Consider the following 19,542-nt stretch of genomic DNA (forward strand, 5'->3'; position numbering starts at 1 on the left):
TTTTTTTTTAGTAACTTTAAAAAACTTGCTGCATTTTGCAGCAGACAACACTAATATGCAGAAATTTCATTTGTCAGGGAGAACAGTCTCCCGCCTTGAAGTTTTCTTCATTCAAGATCATAAGCATTTCCTAGTCTAGCTTAAGAACTAGCTAGAGCAGTTGACTGAAACCCAAGAACTCCATCTTCTGCTGCCATGAATTTACTGCTTAGCTAAGAAAAATCTAATTCAAGAAACTGTGCATCACTGTCCTCCTCAGCAAAATGGATATAATCATACCTTCTACTGCAGGGATAAATACCCCAGTGTAAATAGTTATTAGTAATTATTTTTAAAAGTAGGAGACATCAAAGGCAATTACTTAGACTTTCAAGAACTTAGAAGCTGGGTTCGACATTGTTCTTAAGCATATGTCTAGTATTAAGCAGGTTAGTAAGTATATGAAGTCAGGGTAAGTCAGGCATTTTCCCAAATTAAAGTTTTGTTTCAGGAAAATATTCAGTTTGGCTGAGGAACTAAGGAATGATATAACGCTTGTAATCTACAGATACTGCAGAACTGAAATTCTGACTCATGGCCTTGAACTTAAAAAAAAAGCCCGTTGTATCCAGAATGATGCACTAAGCTTATTTTTAAGTTTTGCACTTCAGCAAAAACTTTTTACAGGCAGCTTTCAGGCTCGGTAAGCTGTAAACTGTCTTTGCTGCAGGTTTTTTTGTTTGCTTATTGACTGTCAAAACAGCTGTCCCATGGTTCTATATTACTGTCTTCTGTGTTACAATGGTAGTGTGAATCACATAACGTTTTCCAACTTGCTTCTAAGTCTTACTGACTGAGTCCTTTTGGGAAAGAAAATGCTGTCCTTTTCCTAGTTGTGACAAATGCAATTTATATTTAAAATCCTTTTATTTTTATTTTGCTTGGATTACAAGATTACCGTAACACTCGCTAAGAACTCTGGTATACAAGCAGCACAGATGTGACACAGAAGCCTGTTTTAAATAAAGTGCCACTTCATGAAACTTTGATTAGTGACAAAAATTGTAAGAGACTTGTTTAAAAGTGAATCCAAGGATATTTTGAGCTGATGAGAATATTAAGTTGTATTTTTTACATTTATTTTCTGAATTAGGAATACAGCAAGACAGAATTAAAACATGTCAAAGCAGCATTTAATTGATTATATAGTATGCAAGTGTCAATACATTTGTACCTGGATGATAAGAACTGAAAACACAAAATGGACAATAAAGAGGAAATTTTGATCAAATAAGACCTGTCGGAAAAGGGCTACCTAAGAATTTCTAAATCAACTTATAAAGATCTTCAAGATGACTCATTGAAGGTCCTTCTGTAATGTGGTATTTGCTCAATAGAGAAGATTATTCTTAAGCCATATTATTTACCTATAAAAAACTTCATATAACAATGGGCACATAAGTTTATGTTTTATCTAGTTCTGAATTTTAAGGAAGAAACTCGTTAACTTTTGCAGAACAAAAGTTATCTGTGTTCTTGCTCTGCTGAACATGTCCATTTGTTACAATCTGAGAAAGCCAAGACTAATATAGGACAAGCAGCATTAGAAACAGTAAAATGTTCGTTTTATCTAGCTCACCAGCAACTATTTCTCTGTTAGTTTTAGTACACAGTTACAAAAGACATTGGTTTTATTTCCCCTTTCCTGAGACAAAAGCAAACTATCAGCCTTTAGGTTTTTTGCTCCAACTTCACATCACAGAACATTAATCACTTGCATTATATCATCTTACTTGACATTTTCTCAAGAATTTTATTGAAAAAGCCAATCCTTACCTCTACACCATCAACTATTCAAAGAGCATGCAATATTCTGCAAGACCAAGCTGAGTCAGGCAGTCAGAAATGGGTAGATGCTTCATTATCTATTCATTCACCTCACAATGCCTTTGACTCTGAAAAACAAAACCAAACCTCAATTACAAATACTATTGCTTAGGAATGTTAAATGACTGAACAACTCAGAAAGCACTTAATAGCATGAAGTTCTACCATTATGGGCAAAGAGATTAATACTTTCTTGGCCACTTGGTAATTGGTAGTTATCTATGCATTAAGATTATTACATTTAATTCATGGTTTCATTCTAATCCTCATACAAACAGGGAATGTCGAAGACTATATTTTGTTTAGCTCTCACAGCTGAATTAATCTTTTAGAAGATGAATCAACCGAGTCACTCAATACTGTAGTATCAATTAAAAATATTCAGCCTTTGTATTCAAAGAGAATGTTCCTCAATGTGCTCATTCAGTGATAATGCCATGCTTCTTACATGTGTAACACATATGACAAAATGTACAAAATGAAGAGGAATAGCAAAAGGAGCAGTGTTATCTGTAGGATTATGAAGGAAGTGAATGAAACTGCACATTCTGTAAGACAGCCAAAATGAAAGAGATTCTGTGGTGGGTGTTTGTCCAAAATGTTAACACAGCTAAAGTCAATCTCTTATGGAGTGTTTCTACGACAAAAGCAACTGAGAGATTATTACTGTTTGGTCTTTATAATGATGTCATCTGAGTTTGAGTTATCTATAAATAAAAATACTTTTTGTTACTTTTTTTCCAGTTGCTAAAATGAAATAAAAGATAGACTTTAAGAAGCACACATGACAGACATAGGAAGACAAGAGACACACACATAAAATATTCTCCCAACATTGCTGCTCTATGTAAGCAGTTATGTAAGACTGACATAAACAAATACTTAAGCTTCCAAAGAATTGCTGAGTTTGTGAAGAGATTTCTATTTGCAAGTTTGAGCATATCCTAAATAAATGCAAGGATGCCCAATTCTAAATCTATAACTTGTGACCTGAACATTTCCTACCAGAGCACTGATGCCAAAAGCAGGAAATGTTCGTGTTCAGACATGTAGTGTTTTTAATCATGTATTTTTGGTGAACATTTTCCTCTCATCTATACTTCTGGAAAAGTACTTGCTCATTAGCTCTGTATAAACCAACTGGAATTATGACTTTCCAGCCACAAACCACTTGTTCCAACACATCTGTCGACTCTGAACATGTGACAAGAAGCTCCCCAAAGGCAGCTGACCATGTTACGGTCAGCAAAGAGCCAGTGTTGCTTTCTGTCATAGAGAAAGCTGTTTAGCATTTCTATAATTCTTGGAACACTAGAAAAGTGTTGAAGCTTTTCTTTTTCTTTTTTTTTTTAAATACAAATTGCAAAACCAAAAATAAGAAAGGTAGGCCACAGTAGCAGTATTACCTGTGTTAAAGTACAATACATTCCTAGAAATATTTTGAAAGCATTTAACCTAGAACAAGTACCATTAGTAAGACACACAATGTTTTGGACCAGCCATGGTTTTGGAAGCCACTATGAATTTTGCCTCAGTGGTCAACCTTGGAAACAAGTCAAAACGGTTACACTTCAGAGACACCTACACCATTACACTGCAGAAGCTGTAACCCTGGAATTCATCACTTCATGATCTATTCAAGAACAAACCTGCTGATTTGCAAATCACGTTGTGAAATCCCTCTATCCTCCACCTGAATACTCCACTATATTACTTGCTTTATTGCAGGTTTTTTATCATTGTGAAAAAACGGCAGGCTATGGATGACAAGTATACATCTAAAGAATGGTGGTATTGCAGTAACTAGCAGCAACACCAATCAGAAAATCTCAACATTTAATGGACATACCACAAAAGAATTTCTTTGAGGAATGTTAAAGCCACAGAGAACATTCTTATGTGAGGCGAGGACAAGCTCAGCCACTGAAATCTTTCATTTATTGGCTTGCTTTAAACAAGTACTTTTAGATTGCAAGATGGTCGGCATAAAAGACATACGATTTTCAGGGAGATAAAAGGAAAACACAGCTAGTTCGCTAGGACATTAGTAAAACCGCGGGCAAATAGCTCTTTTCTGGTTCATACGCTTCTAATTCAGTCACAGACTTTAATTTTGTTGTCATAAAGGAGCTTGTTTTAAAAACTGTTTAACAACTTCACTAGGAATATATTTTAAGACTACAAATTTTATATTTCATTTTGAATATTTAGCTTCCATGCTAGTACATGACAACTAAAAAATATGTACAAGAATTGGTGGGGAGTCACCACACTTATCAGTCCAGAACAAAGAGAAATTCTGCCCTAAGCATGAAAGGAATCCCAGAATTTCCACAGAGCAACATTCTCTTTAAACAATATAGTGCTGAACAGTGGCTATCTAATCTTACCTGCCCAGCTGCATTTGCTCTGTTATTAATTTATACTAAATGAAACAAACAAACAAACAAAACCCCCAACAACCACCCCCCCACCTCCAAACCCCCATACCAAATGAAATTCAAGTGCAAGCATAAAATGATGTTAACCTTATATGACAAGATACTAAGAGACACAAGATGTATTTTTTCCCAAATGTATTGCACTTACACCTTTGAATGTGATTATTTTATGGCATACTTTTATGTGTTACTAAGTCTTTGCCGACACCTGTGTAGATTTTTCCCTATTGTTCTAATGAAAAATTTGTTCCTACAGCTGAAGGGGAAAAAGAAAAATCTCCTTTCTCCTACAAGGTAACTAATTGCCTTTCTGATCCTTCTGCTAATGGTAGTTTTGGTGAAGAAAGGTAACAGAAACATTAACTCAAACATCTCTTATGTAACCAGTATTACACCGTTAATTGGATGCAGGGTACAACCTAGTGGTCAGGGCATGAGAGATATTCAGAGCCTGCTCAAGGTTAAAGTGGAATTACAAAATAAATTGTAAAAGACCCTAAATATATCATTATGAGAACTAGTTTTAGGCAGAGGGAGTTTCCTATTATTCTTCTACATTATTTATTTTTATTTCTGAAAATAGGATTAACTCTTGCTTAGGGCAGGTAATGCCAACATTTTTTAACATCCAAAATATGATTATAAACACACTGGCAAGGTGTGTGGCAGATGTTGGGCACATATTTTTTCCCCACTGAGAAATGAATATCCTTCCTTTCCAGAGGAAGGAAGCAAACAAAAATATAAGATGACAGCATGTATTGGAGGGCAATACAAGATCTATGTTCTATTTACTCACTGTAAACACTGTCACTTCCTGTACATCTCAGGTTTCCTGCAATAAAGAGATCGTCATAGGTTTAGTCAGGTCACCAGATTTTTATGGGATAAACCCATGGTTGCTCCGTGACTTGTTTCTATTCATTCAGTGAGACTTTTTCTTCTATTATTACCTAACAAGAATGAAGTTAGAGTATTTTGAAATCCTTATGTGGAAGGCCTTGCAGTATTACCCACATCATTTATACAATTTCAGGATTTTTTACATCAAAATCAACAATTCAAATCCAACCTACGTTTGTACAGTTCTGTTTCTGAACACCAGCTGCTCAGAGGCTTTTATGAAATGAAGTTGCTGCCAAAAAGTTATCAAATGGGTAATAATGGGAGGTTCCTACGGTGGCACTCTGATCTACTGAACTGAGCTTTGCTTTTACTTTCGGAGTGCTTTTCTGTATGATCATGAAAACATGCTCACAGTTGCAGTCATACATATTGGGGCATATCTGAAGCAAAAGCACAAAGAAAGGTGTTTTTTATGTAACTTTTAAATCCAACTGTTCATACTGCAATGCTTTACTATACTGATAATTCATTAGTTTTCTTCATTCCTCTATCACAATATCCCAGAACTATCAAAAGACGCTTCCGCTGATGTTGGCTTATTATACTCAAGACACAAGGTAAGTGATATGTAATACCAGATTCTTAATTCAGCTATGGTTTCATCAAATTAGCTCACTGTAATTTTTGAAAAGGGGGTATGACACCGAGGTTGAACAACTCAAAATCACTGTGTGGATATAGTAAGTATCCCAGGGACAACAATTCATGCTCCTTTTTCAGTCTCCCTTGGGGATTCAGGCTGTAATACGACAAGGAGCAAGCCATGTATCATGGTGCAATCCTGTCCCCACCAAAGTTACTCAGGTGAGCCAGCAATTTCATCTCACCTGGAAAGTCATTTCTCTCATTGTGCCTTTTCTGCTTCAGCAAAATTGACTTGTACTGTACTTCCAAATTAAGACTAGCCTCCTGCTGTGACACAATCATTTATTACGAAAAATGGATTTATTGGACACTTGCATGAGTAAAAGTTTTATGAAAGATTTTAATCCTGAACTTGGTGCCTTCTTAACTAGCTCCCTTGAATCAAGGGCCCATCAGTTTTGTTTTCCGATGTACTTTCATTTTCACATGCACCTTTATTTTCCTCTGGCACTAGTGAAATCAAACTCTCTAAATGACAGCCTCAATAAAGCTGATCATCCCATACAACATTCTGTACACCTCAGGTCTTGTATTGTGGCACTAAGTAGTAACACTGACCAAAGGTCTGCTCTTTTTGCTGATCACATCTTAACTATTTATGCTTAACTAAGCAATTTAGACAGGTATTTCTTGAATGTTCTACTGTAATGCACATTCGAATGCAATTTCTGCCATTCGTGTGCCAGTTTCTGAATGCAGTAGCATGAAAACCTAGCAAAGCTGGGAGTGGTCATCATGTTTGTGATGTCACTTCTCAGAGATCGTACCATCTTCATACGAAAGAACTACCTTTTCTTTTGCAGCCCAGGTCATATTTCTATTTCTCCTCTCCCTTCTTTAAACAATTTGCCAAGTGTAAAGCATGCTGTCAGTAGTACAGTTTAAGACGGTAAATCTGTATATTTTGGAAAAAACTCGGAAGCTGACTGTTCTGTAAAAGTAATACTAAATGCAGAGTGGGAAAGTCAGAAGATACCAGTCAGACCCAAAGCTTGTTTCATCTCTATGGCAGTGTTAACATCTCAGTGAGAAAAGTAACCTTCTTCTCCAGGACTTTTTAATACAGTAATGGTAAACTGCCATAATTTCTGTGAGACTTGTTCTAGCCTACTGCCTTAAATGAAAACCAGAAATTTTCTAGTTAAGAATCGAGCATAGTTCTCCTAATCTAATAAGGCTACAGGTTGGTATTGCACTGATCAAAACCAGTGTATTATAAAGCCATCTCCCATCTTTCCTGCTAGCAAAGAGGGAAGGGCATCTGCAAGACAGGGCAAGAGACAGAAGCAGCAGAAATAACTGAAAAGCAATCCATCAGCAGAACCAAAGTGTCAGACACTGATCAAACAAATACTGGCACTGTGCACTAGACAGTCCAGAGAAAGCACTTCTTGGGCCAAGGATTGTGGCTGAAAGGAGTGGGAAAATATGCCTAAAAAACCTGTTTCCCCTACTGTGTCAATCCTCTTGTATTCACAGAAACAGAGCTTGGTAGATTGCATATAAACTGGATGACATCAAAGCTACCACCGTTTTTTTTCTTCAGATAGGAACAATATGCAACACCTTGAAGTTTTGGTTAACTCTGCATGTAAAGGAATAATAGGTGACAACTACTCATCATGTAATAATTACTACAATCAGATTCCATCTCTAGACTTCCATCAAAAACATCTTACAAGGGAATAATTACCTCCATAAGAAAATGTCATAGATAGCTATGTGACCTATGCACAAACCACATGCAGAGGCCATCAAGGGTGGAGAGGGGAAAAGAAAACATAAGAACGCAATGTAAAAAAAGGCTAATGTTCTTACAATGATGACGGTTTAGCAAAATAAAACAAAGAAATAAAAGTGATCAAAGTAGTACCTCTGATAAATCCCTGTTATAACATGTAGAAAACACACAAGAAGAGGAAAACAATGGAAAAAAACCTGTGGATGATCCAATTATTTTACTTAAGAGAACATAAAGACATGCAATTTAAGTTCAGAAAATCTGTGGCCTAGTAAAGTGAAATACATACTTAAATCTCTTGGAAACCAATTACATCCACACAGTCTGGACCTAAATTATTAACGCCTTCCGTACTTTATGAATCAACTGTTGACATACAACTATCCTCAGTATCATGTAAGCGTGCAGAGTTAGAACAGTAGTAAAAGAGCCAAGGTGCTATCACAGTACTGGAAAAGGAGAAAATACGAGGTCAAGCTATTTCCATACGGCAGCACGTGAAGGAAGTGGAACAGGCAACTGAATAGATCTCAGAAAAAATCTGGAAGTATACATATGGCGGGGGGCGGGGAGGGAGCATGAGCAGGTACTCAGTAAGCTTGACCACAAAAGGAACATAAGGAATCTACTTTGTTGACTCCTTTCTAGTGTTGTTTATACTGCAGAAAGGAAAAAACATGCAGTCTAACAATTAAAATATATATAAAATGAAGGTGGTTGTCAAAAGAGCATATGCAATCGTAATCAGCAATTTCTAAAATATCTGTCAAACCATGTATCTGATGTACTTCCTTTCTTCATTTTAATAATCTCATACTGTGCTGGGAGGTATTAACTGAACAGAAGAAAGAAGACTAAAAGGACAAATGACTGAACATGAACCTTCAATGCAAATGTTATCTGCTAGAGCTAGCAAGATGTTAGCTACAGTTAGCTTTATTATAAAATCTAAGTTTTTCATAAACAGTATCACGCAGCTGAATTTTCGTCATCATTAGACTTTTTCCAGTGTATTATTTCGATGGGTGGTGATTTTTACTGAAACATAGAAGAAAGTATTGAGAATTTTGCTTTCAGATATCCAATTTAAAATAGATTAAAAGACTGACATTCCTGTGTAATGAGTCACATGGGCTATTTAAAATAAATGCATTTGGACATATGGAGAATGCAAACAAGTACTTACTGGGGTTTTAAGTGATTTGTGATAAGCTGGTAGTAAGCAACCAGCACCCTAAATATTATCTGCCTAAGCAAATAAATTAGACCACTCCGAGGGCACTATGCATTTGCACAGTGCATAGCATGCTGCTGGCAGTATACAGCAATGGCTGACATAAACTGTGTTAAACTACTGTTAGGTTGTATATCACATTCTCAAAAAATTTAGAAATATATTTGCATTCTCAATTTTGCCTCCTTCTGTGCTGAAGAGGCAAATAACAGATTTTTTTGCTTTGGCGAATAAATAAAAAAACTTGAATAATAAAATTTGTTTTGGATCAAACCAAAACAAAACAAAACAAAAGTCCAAGGTCTTTGGCTAACTGATACGCATTTTTTATTTGTGTTTAATCTTATTTTTCCTTTTTTTCTCCTACCCAGACCTCATTAAAATTAATTCAGCTGACACTCTGGAATATAGCAAAAACTCATAAGCTAACGTAAACTGATATTTACTGGTACTGTCCACATAAAACGTGGAGATTTGTTGTCTAAAACTTGGAAATACCTTGTCTATACTAAATGTGCACTTAATATATTGTAAAAGAACAATTTTCTTACAGTCCTATCAAGCATTTAGCTACTGTGCTTTCAAGAGATGTGAATAAAAGCTGTAAAAATGAATAGAGAAGAAATGTATTTGTCTTCCAATAGACTGTCTAAACACTGCTTTGCTTTTCTCTGTCAAATTCATTTGACTACAGCCATTAGTCTTCAGTTGCTTTCAGCTATGGTTGCATGGCTGGTGGCAGCACTGCGGAAGCCAGTTTATGTAGCTACCATCTACTACCAGCCTCCAATTCGCAGTGCTTGTTTCTCCCTTGCACTGATTTCTCTGCCATGCCAGCACTAGCATTTGCTTGACTGTGCAGCGAAGGGGATCAGAGACTTGATCTGGCAGAGAAAATGACCCAGAGGAAGGGGTTATTATATCAAGTCAAGTCAGGACTCTTATTTCCTTCACTGTACAGCCACAGAAAAGCTTGTGCTGGCACAAAGCAAGCAATGATGAGGAAGTAGTCAAACAGCAAAAGTGCGAATCTGAGACATTAAATCTCCTTTCAAATTCTGCTGCAGGTTATGGACTCCTCTGCCATCCAGATCACAGTCTGCATGTAAACATACACCCTTTTAATCCATTTTGGACTGTGAAATAAAGCAAGTGGGGCACAGACTTCCTTATTTCTGCCAACTGTGTTGTGGAAACAGCTACAGCAAAGGGATGGGGAAGACAGATGGGGAGCGGCAGCACTATAAGTCACCATAGCTGTTTGATTCAGTGCAAAAATCAAGGCCCTTAGACAAGAGGAATAGTAAAGCTGTTCTCAAACTTCTGTTCTCCTTTGTGATACCCAAGAGGTTTAAACATCTGTTTTCTTTTGCTCTAGAACAATCTGAAAGTCTTTTAAACAAACCAAGTTGATATAAGTCTTAAGCGGTCCCCTTCTCTTAATGAAAGGACAGGCTTGATGAAGGTCTCTGCCTCTTTATCCCACGGAAGTCTAAGCAGAAGCTGTGTTGCTGAAAAACTACCAAAACATAGGTTTTACTAGAATCATATTTCATGATTTGATGAAAAGAGATGAGTACTGGAAAACAGTATGAGAAACAAAGCAAAATTGTGTACCACCAAGTGTACCACTGTCTTGCAGCACTTGAGTGGCAAACAGATCAAAGGAAGCACTTAAATCCAAGCAGTAACTGTATTACATCAAATTTAAAATACAAATGAAAGCATGTCCCATTAAAACTTCTAAAACACCGTATATTTAAGTCATAATCAGTATTTGCAACATGAGTGTTAAACAAAAACCAACTAAACCAAAAAATCCTAAGACTGTGCACATGAGAGATTTAACAACTTCTTTCCCCTCTTGCCTCTTTCTTGGGCTTTCTAGACATCCTGGCATCTCATTTCAAGCTTTCCCCTTAACTGTGACTATTAAAACATAATTTAAAATTCTGAAATTCTCAAGTTATCACAATATTCTATGGAAAACATGAAATTCAAAATAAACTGTAATCTCTAGGAAATGCACTCAATTTTTGCCCTAAATGCAAATGACAAACATAAGTTTGCGTGTATCATATCACAAGCTGCAAGGTTCCTTTCATATTTATATTGATACCAATTAGCAGTACGTACAACGAGCCAGTCAGATATAGGCAAACTTTATAGCTATTTCATATTGTAACCATAAGTAATTGCATTTTCCATCAAATTAGTTAAATAATTAAAGCACAAGTCTCATACTCTTACAGCATAAGTATATGATGACAACTCCTCCTAGTGGAAGCATATCTGACACAGCAAAATTCAGAAAAATACAGATTTCCTAGGTATAATACCAGGCTTTTGCTGGTACCGGCTAGCCCTGCATTTTTTTCTGCCCTCATTATGGATTTAAACTAGACTCATCCAACTTTTCAGTACTACAGAAAAACACATATGGGCTTTTAAGGAAGATAAAAATCACTTCACTTTAAAGTTTGCTGCTATAATGGCATAACATCATGTATTTATACAGATAAATGAGAATTAGGTTTCAAACTAAATTAATCTTTTACTGTAGGACTATGTCTCACCACTACCTCTTAAAACTTTGGGTGAGACTGATGTGATGTAAAGTAACTTACATGTATCGTGAACAATGAAGCTCTGCTGATTTACTGGTGCTCGGAGTGCAGCCCTCTGCGGCTCCTTTTCGTTTCCTCTCTCACTTACACGTTGTGTCGACTGTGCCAGGAATGATTTCCATGTGAATGAATTCCCTGCATTTATCTGAATAGACTACTGTGTTCAACCAACTCCAAGGGCTCAAACTGTCACAGATATTACACGTGCTGTTCAGCCTGAACCTAGAGGAGTGGGTTTTACAATAATAGCTCAGAGCAGACAGAGCTAGTAGGAATATGCAGTATCACACAAGGTACTGAGCAGACTACCAATACTCTCACTCATTTATTTTAATCCCTGATTTGCTTCATGTTTCCATGTTCAAATCATTGTTTTAAGCTCTCATAATAAAAACATTTTTGGTAAAATTTTGACAAATTGTTGTGAAGGACTTAAGGATACTGAATTCTTTCAAAAGAAACCATTAGCATAAATATTCTTGGCAGGCTAGGCACTGAAGTGACACTTCTAACCTGGATTTTTAGTTCAGTCTGACATTTAGCAAATCTATTACAGACTACAGAGAAACAAACACAAAACATTACTCAACTTGTATATGCTGTTCTGGCCAATGTTTATGTAAAGATAAAGAGTCTACAAAATACCAATCAGGACTTAAATACCTACTGACTCAGCAACTCGGTAACCACACAGCAGATTATCATTCACAGCTAATTAAAGTGTATGCCTCAACATCTACTCAGACTATTGTGTCAGAATAATCCAGTTATATGGAATATATCTGTTTGGTTTTCTCCTTGTGATACAGTTCTGTTTTCCAGACATTTCACAAATAACACCACAAACCCTGAGTTACTTTATCCTTATGTCAGACCTCAAACCAGGTATTTTCGGTTGGTAGGTAGCCAATACCTATCACCAGTAGCTTACAAGAAACAACTAAGACAGTGCTTCACCATTCTTTATGTAGTGCTTATGGAGGGCATAGACTAACCACCCTTCATTTACCTTCCTTACATAACAGAAGTGCAACTTTCTCCACTTCATAACATCAACATATTTTTAATTATTAATCAGAAGCTCTAAAAAAGAAACAGCAGTTTTTCACACAATCTTATTCAATGGGGACATACTGTCACAGATGTTCTGGGTAGCACAAGTATAAATGAGCTTAAAAGACAGTACGTACAGAGAAAACAAAAGAACAAAATCAAAAACTATTGAAAACAAAGACAGAGGGACAACCAAAATCTCTGAAAATCCTCAGACAATGAACTACCAACACCTGTGGTGATATCCTGGGGTAGTAAGTATCCCTGTATACTTATGTTCTTATAGCACTTTTATAAGCATAAGCTTGTCCTATGAAGAGACTGATACACTTTTTGTCTGATTGCATGTAGATGCATTGCATTTCACTTGGACTGCGGATCTGGCGCAAACCTGCTCCGCTAGTGCAAATTAATTCAAAGAATTTTGAAAGTGTCACTTTGCTCTTGCAGACTTTAAAAATACTTGATCTAGCATACTGGCAATTCCCTAACTCTACGCCCAGACTAGTTATTGTCCGTCCTCCCGCAACTGGCCTGAAGTTAACACGAATAGCGTACTGTGTATGCTTCTCAATTGACAGAAATGGTAAATGTTGATGCTTGATGCAGGTCAGATTTGCCCTGGCAGGTGATCTGACAGCAATCGTGATCAAGTATTAATGAACCTAGCATCTCGCCAGAAAAGACTGTACAAATCTCCAAATTTATTCAGTACATGCAACTCAGCAGATATTTTGAAGACTAGGGCTAATTGTAATGGTATTTATGTGATGCAGACTCTAGTTAAATAAATAAATAGAACTAAGATCATCAAGCACTTTAATGGAAAGTGTTGATCGCTACAGTCTAGTGAGTCTTTCCTCTTTCTGTATATCTACATGGTCTTCTGTAGCTAGATGGGAATTCACTCTACCTGCACCTGAAGCCAATCACAAGCAGCCTAAGTGTTAGTGCAGTGCTGAACTTGAGCCAGTATGAGCCGTTGACAAGACTCCACAGCTGCTTCTCGGCTTGAACAGCCAGAGCCTATAATGCACCCAACAGTAACAGACTGCAAATGCATATGCCATATAATCAGAAATCTGTTTAAAGCTAGCATGCTAAGCTCTCTGTGGAGAGAGGGGATCAAGAGAAAATGAAATTACAGCTGTGATTCCAAGCTAAAATTTCACTGCAGACTAATCCAATTTAAAACATTCTAGTCCTGCTCCTTTCAACTCCTCAGCCATACCAACCCAGAAGCTACCAACCTCCATTGCACCAAGTCTACTGTTTGCATAGTCAAATGCTAAACTGGATATGTGAAATGGTCCTCTTTTACAAAGCAAACAAAACAAAACAACTGCCCCCCTGCAGAGTGTGCATTTTTAAAAAATGTGCAGATCCGCAGATTCAGGACCACTCAAATAAAGAGCCTATCTCAAGTTCTTTAACTACTGATTACTAGTGCAATAAGTTTCTGAAATGTTTTATCATAAAATAGATTCACCTTCACCTCTTTTGCCCTTCAGAATGGCAAGGAAATAGTAGGGCTGCCGTATTTTTTTTTTTAATAAGGCTGCTCATACACAATATTTGACTTTATACATACAGAACTCCTGAATCAGGCCGCACAATTTTTGGTTAATAACAATAGGCTTTCTATTTGCCTTCTGGTGCTTTAGCTTTTATGGTAAATTTAGGTCTTTCTTTCAAGTTGTTCTACAAATAATGTATCTTTTTTTAAAAGGCTGAGATATTCACATGACCAATTAACTCCAGGAATTGAGTACTATCTGATCTACCAAATTAGACTTGTGATAAGAATCGAACTGGCAGCAGTAATAACAACAAAATAGAGCACAGGTGTGTGTTTGCTAAATTACAACCATGGGACAAACACATGCTCTCTTTTCAAGTTATGCTTCATTATGCCCCTATATTGCAGTTTATTGCAGTGTAACAAAAGAAAGGACTGTGCTGGCACTCCTCATACACGCCAGTACTAGCTAAATCAATCTTTTTAGCTTAAGACACCGATAAAGGTGGTTTGAGCAAACCCAGCTGATTTTGCATTGAAATGGATTAGAACAAAAGTCTCAGTTTGTCTGAGCTTGGTTTCTCCTTTTCTGCAAACAGCTTAGTAGTCTTGGGCCTCTCTGCTCTGCAACCTGCTGTTGCTCTCACGTACATGGATTCTTACTGCTTGGCTGCTCTGAACTTCTGTACTGTGTAGTTAACAACAGAAATTGTCTCTTTCTTTCTTCCTTCCTCCCCTCTCACTCCTCCCCATTAGTCTGGTACCCCAAGCTGCAAAGCCGTGCCAGGTACATTTCCCTAGCCATCTATGCACTCATTTTTGTTGACTTTCATTTTACAATTTCAAGCACAACCCCTAATGTAAACTACTTCTATTTATTGAAATAATGGATTAAGAGGAAAAGACAGTAGACAAAACATTTCATATTGATTACTGAGATTATAACTGTTCCAGTTACATACTGAATCTCACAAAACCAACAAACAGAATCCTAGTGACAAAATATACTTAACGATAAGATCTAAGAGAACAGGAAAAATACCTTCCTACTAAACCATGGTGCTTTCATTTAACATAAAAGGCTTATTTTGTAACTTTTTACAGTAAACTAAATTACTTTGACATAAAAATATTATAAAACATAGCAAGTTGATATCATAGGAAATTATATTTTGGTTGAAAAATTCCTGGTATTATTTCTAAAGCAAGTGAATAGCAAAAACATCTACTGCTTAAGATGTCTGGTTACCTAGCAAAGATAATGAAGCAATAAGAACTGTTTAGAGGTTTAGAGCACAACATAACATACTAGCTGCTACCTCCAGATATATTTCATAAAGCTGCATAATAAGCAATAACAGAAATAATTAACTTTGAAATGAAAAATAACTTAGTTGTGAATTCAACCCCCTCTGAAAGTAAAACCACTCGCTGATTTCTTTCTTTTTAATCAACTTATAATTACACAGGAAAAGAAAAAGAGTGAATTTCCTGAAGATGATCAATAACCATTTAGGTTGGAAAAGACCTTTAAGATCATCGAGTCCAAATAAGCAGGCTTATTAAAATAAACTTGTATTCAGTGAGAATGATCTATAGAGCACTGGGCACAAGGCTGGAACAAATGTAATTTTAACCTAAATTCTATTTTAATTTTAGATTGATGTTTTCTCCCTCTTCTAAACTGAACGTCCTCACATACATGACATTTAGGGCTATAACTCACAAGACCAGGTAACTCGCATTCAGACAGCTAGCAATAAGAAAATTTCAGAGCATCATTAAAACTCAGGCTAAAAATTGCAACAGTTCAGAAGCTGCTTTATGGGGAGTTCAGCCATAAAGGCCAGTATGGGTCATAAGCCCATTAACCTTCTTAGTAAGTCAATCTGCCTGTAAGAGTCAGACAGAGACTTTATTTACTCAATTCTAGCATCTGATTGTATGTGCAAAAAGCAATAGCTTATTTTTCTACTACACCTTTGGATCCAAAGAGCTAGCTAGCTGAAATGTTAAGATACTTGGGTTTTAGTTGGAGAAAACATTGGTGGTAAGCCAAGAATTTCTTTGAATCAACCGAGTTTACTTGCAAAAATGCTACCAGTCATATTTTTGTGAACACAGGGCAAGTCTGATAAACAAAGAACTATTTCCTTTCCCTTTGAAGATACAGTAAAGGCACTGCCAGGATTCCTAGAGCCAGATAAAAAACACCACAGGTAGATAACACAAAATGCCGAGCCAGTCTAAACTTGCGATGCCAATTCAAATTTGTTCAAAGTATTTTTGATTAATTTTGTGGTAGCAAACTTCATGCTTTACCAAGTCTGTCTACACAACAGTTTTATTGGTCTTTCTGCAGGTAGCCCAAAGGATTTCTTTCCAGTCCCTTCCTGTTTCCCCTCCTATTCCTTGATGCAGTGTTACTGCATTCAAGCCATAAACCACCTTTAAATGAAGGCTTGAGGTTGGATTCTATTGATTTCTCAGTCATCACCACTAAGCTTTCCTTACCTGCTGACTTCTGTACTGCAGCGTTCCTCATAACAAGCTTCCATCGACACTGTGGTGTGCACTGAACCTCTTCATCAGAAGGCTCTCCAGCCTTGCCCCACCGTATTGTGTAGCAATCTGCTCCAATAACACAGCACCAGTGCAGAGGCAGGATGATCCATACTGCTGCAGTGTAGGACACCATCAAGTAGAACTTTGGTTCTCCAGTGTGACTTGCAGGAGCTCAGCTGTGATTCAGAGCAAAGCTTATTGCTTCAGCCAAGCTGTGAATTTGCCCCAATATCTGAACACCTGTTGAGTGGCACAAGTGTACCTTAGGTTGCGTTAAAATCCCAACGCATTGCAGGTGAAGCATTGGGCTTCTACCCACAGTACTACTTTGCCTTTGATTGTGTTACGTCCATAATCTTGCAATTACCAGATAAACTCCTCACCACAAATTTTATGCTGTATCAAGTACAACCTGGAAGGAATGCTTCAGTGCTTTTAAGCACTGACATTTAACTCATTAAACTTTTCCTCTGGCATCTGTCTGAAGCTTCAGGTATTCTCATTAGAAGAGCAAAAAAAGACAGAAACAGCTCATTTACAACTCTGTGCAGTAGTAACAGCAGCTCTCCTTTGATACAGTTTCCTTCATTTATAATCCATCTATTTCAAAGACGTTCTAAGTGTTTACAATACAATAGTGAACCTGCATGCAAAAGTAACACAGACTTGTACATCAGCAGTAGTATTCCACAAAACGAAACTAAACCAGAACCTAGCTCCTCTCCTGTCCTGGAGGGCTTGTTTAAATAGACAGGCTTTCAAAGGCAGCCTCGATTAGGCTCACTGTGGGGGAGGGTCTGTTCTCTGGTGGAACAAGAGTGTAAGCAAGTTTCAAGACTGACAGCATTGCATTGTGAAACCTGAGGTTTATTAGCGCAAGTATCCATGTTAATCTTAAAAATCACACTAACATTAACTGATACATGCAGCAATCTGATGAAAGAAGTACACCAGTCTGTAACACAGTCGTCATTGCACTAAGTGTGTAGTTGTGAGAGGACTATATCAAAGTCTCCCCAATACATTAAGCTACAATATAAAGAAGTATTTCCGTAAGATACTTAACATTCTAAGGAAATTTTCTGCTCTCAGTTCTAATGACATTGCTGGGCATGGGTGTACAAACAGAGCTTGTACACAGAAAAACAGTGGAACACCAGTCAAGAACACTGCACTTGAGGACTTCTGCCTCCTATCTATACGAAACATCACTCTGACAGCTCTTCTTTCCTTCACTGAAATGTTAGAAATTATTGATGGTTCCTGAACTTCATGGACGGAGTAATGTGAGAAGTTTCCTAAACTGTTTTTGCTAATGCTGATCTCTTTTAATTTTATTGCAGTTTTTCTGAAGTCATTCTCTCTCTAGGTGTAACTAAACAACTACTTTATCCCCCTCCTCAAACCATCTTGTCCTCTTACTTTTCACTTTCCCTCTTACAGGTTCATAGACTCCTTCACTTCTAGAGAAGTCTTTAAAAGTATTTTCAAAAAGTAGGTAATAAACTCCACATTAATAAGAAAGGCCCAGACAGAGAAATGTGAGATGCAGTAAAGAGGAAGAAAACCAGAAGCTAAAACCAGCCACATGAAAAGACATCAAGAAAATTTTAGGCTGAAGTTAGTAAAGAGAGAATAGAGAACAGGAATCTAGCACAGACCAAAACAAAGATCTGAGAGCCTGCAGTAAAGCGTGATTAGAGAAAAAACTGACACACAAGAATTACTAGAATTTTCCTTGGTTTTTTTTTTTCCCCACCATTACATGAGCAATAGTGCAGTTTTACTATTGGAAGAGCCTGTACACACGTTAACTGCTCTGGAAGTAGGTCAACACTTGGCTAGATAATAGATTTCCATGTTTTTAAATAAACAATTTTTCTCCCCATTGTTTTCTCCATACTTGAATTACATCAGTTGGTATGCTGTCTTTTGACTGAATCCCTGTAAAGTGATGCCTTCAAGGCAGGTTTTTTATTAGTTTTATTTTGCCATGTCTTAATGGAGAGTTAACAGTAGAGGCGTGAGATTTTAAAAAAATCGTTAATATTCTGAATAGTTGTGATGTAGGGTAAGAAAAAGGAAAGTATACTGCTGAAATACAGCTGAGGTTCAGACAAGCAAAAGGATTATAGATTTAAAAATAACAGACCAGTCTAAAATGTATCAATCCACTACTTGACAGTGAAATTTAGGATTAAAAATCTCCCTATTTTTAATCTTTTAACTGTGTAATAAAACATCAACATTTCTGCCACTTTTTCCAGGTTATATTATGTCTACTGCGTCACAAAGCTTCCAACGGATTTTCACTACTTAGCATTTTCCAGAACGATGAGCTATGCCATTTTACAATTGCTTTAAGTAACTTGTTTAAGGTCCTTTGCCAATGCAATAAAGAACCAGCAAGTTCAGAAAAATTTAAAGCCATAACTGGATTTTAAATTTTGTCAGTTGTTTAGAGATAACAGTAAAACAAACAGACTTGATTTGTAAAGAAGAAATCATAAAGATATCAGTCCTCAAAGATACAGGTACATAACAACTCTAAAAGACAGGCATCAAACAGAGATGCCAGTGGAAATTAGGGATTCTAGAGTAGGGATTGGTACTTCTAAAAGTAATTTTGGTATTTAGTATCTAAATATTTATTATTCAGAAGTTCAACATCCTAGATGTCTCTCATTCTGGAGAAAATATGTCCTGTTATAGAGATGAACACAGGAGATCTCTCATAGAATGGAACATTCAGTTACCATTTTAGAGAACGGATGCAGCTATTCCATGACCAATGTTACCGTCCATTAATAACAACAGCCCTCCCTACAGGTGAATGTCAGGCTTCCCACACATTCTTCTGTGCCAACTTTGTTGATGCTCCTTAACTCTTCTTCTCAGATTGAGACAATTACTTCAGCCTTTGGTCAGTGATGCAAGGTGCAGAG

General features: G+C 36.8%; 1 protein-coding gene across 2 annotated transcripts in view; it reads right to left on the bottom strand.

Moving 5' to 3' along the window:
* BCAR3 (BCAR3 adaptor protein, NSP family member) overlaps positions 1-19,542 on the bottom strand; it is a 113,124-nt gene that overhangs the window by 73,994 nt on the left and 19,588 nt on the right. For both annotated transcript variants that reach the window (XM_087730511.1, XM_087730512.1), the window contains exon 2: positions 1,816-1,934. The gene's annotated coding sequence lies outside the window, so the exon portion shown is untranslated. The remainder of the gene's footprint in view (positions 1-1,815; positions 1,935-19,542) is intronic.

Source organism: Nipponia nippon, unplaced genomic scaffold (assembly GCF_047370975.1).
Source record: "Nipponia nippon isolate SJK-2023a ecotype South Korea unplaced genomic scaffold, ASM4737097v1 scaffold_5, whole genome shotgun sequence".
NCBI classification, from domain to species: Eukaryota; Metazoa; Chordata; class Aves; order Pelecaniformes; family Threskiornithidae; genus Nipponia; species Nipponia nippon.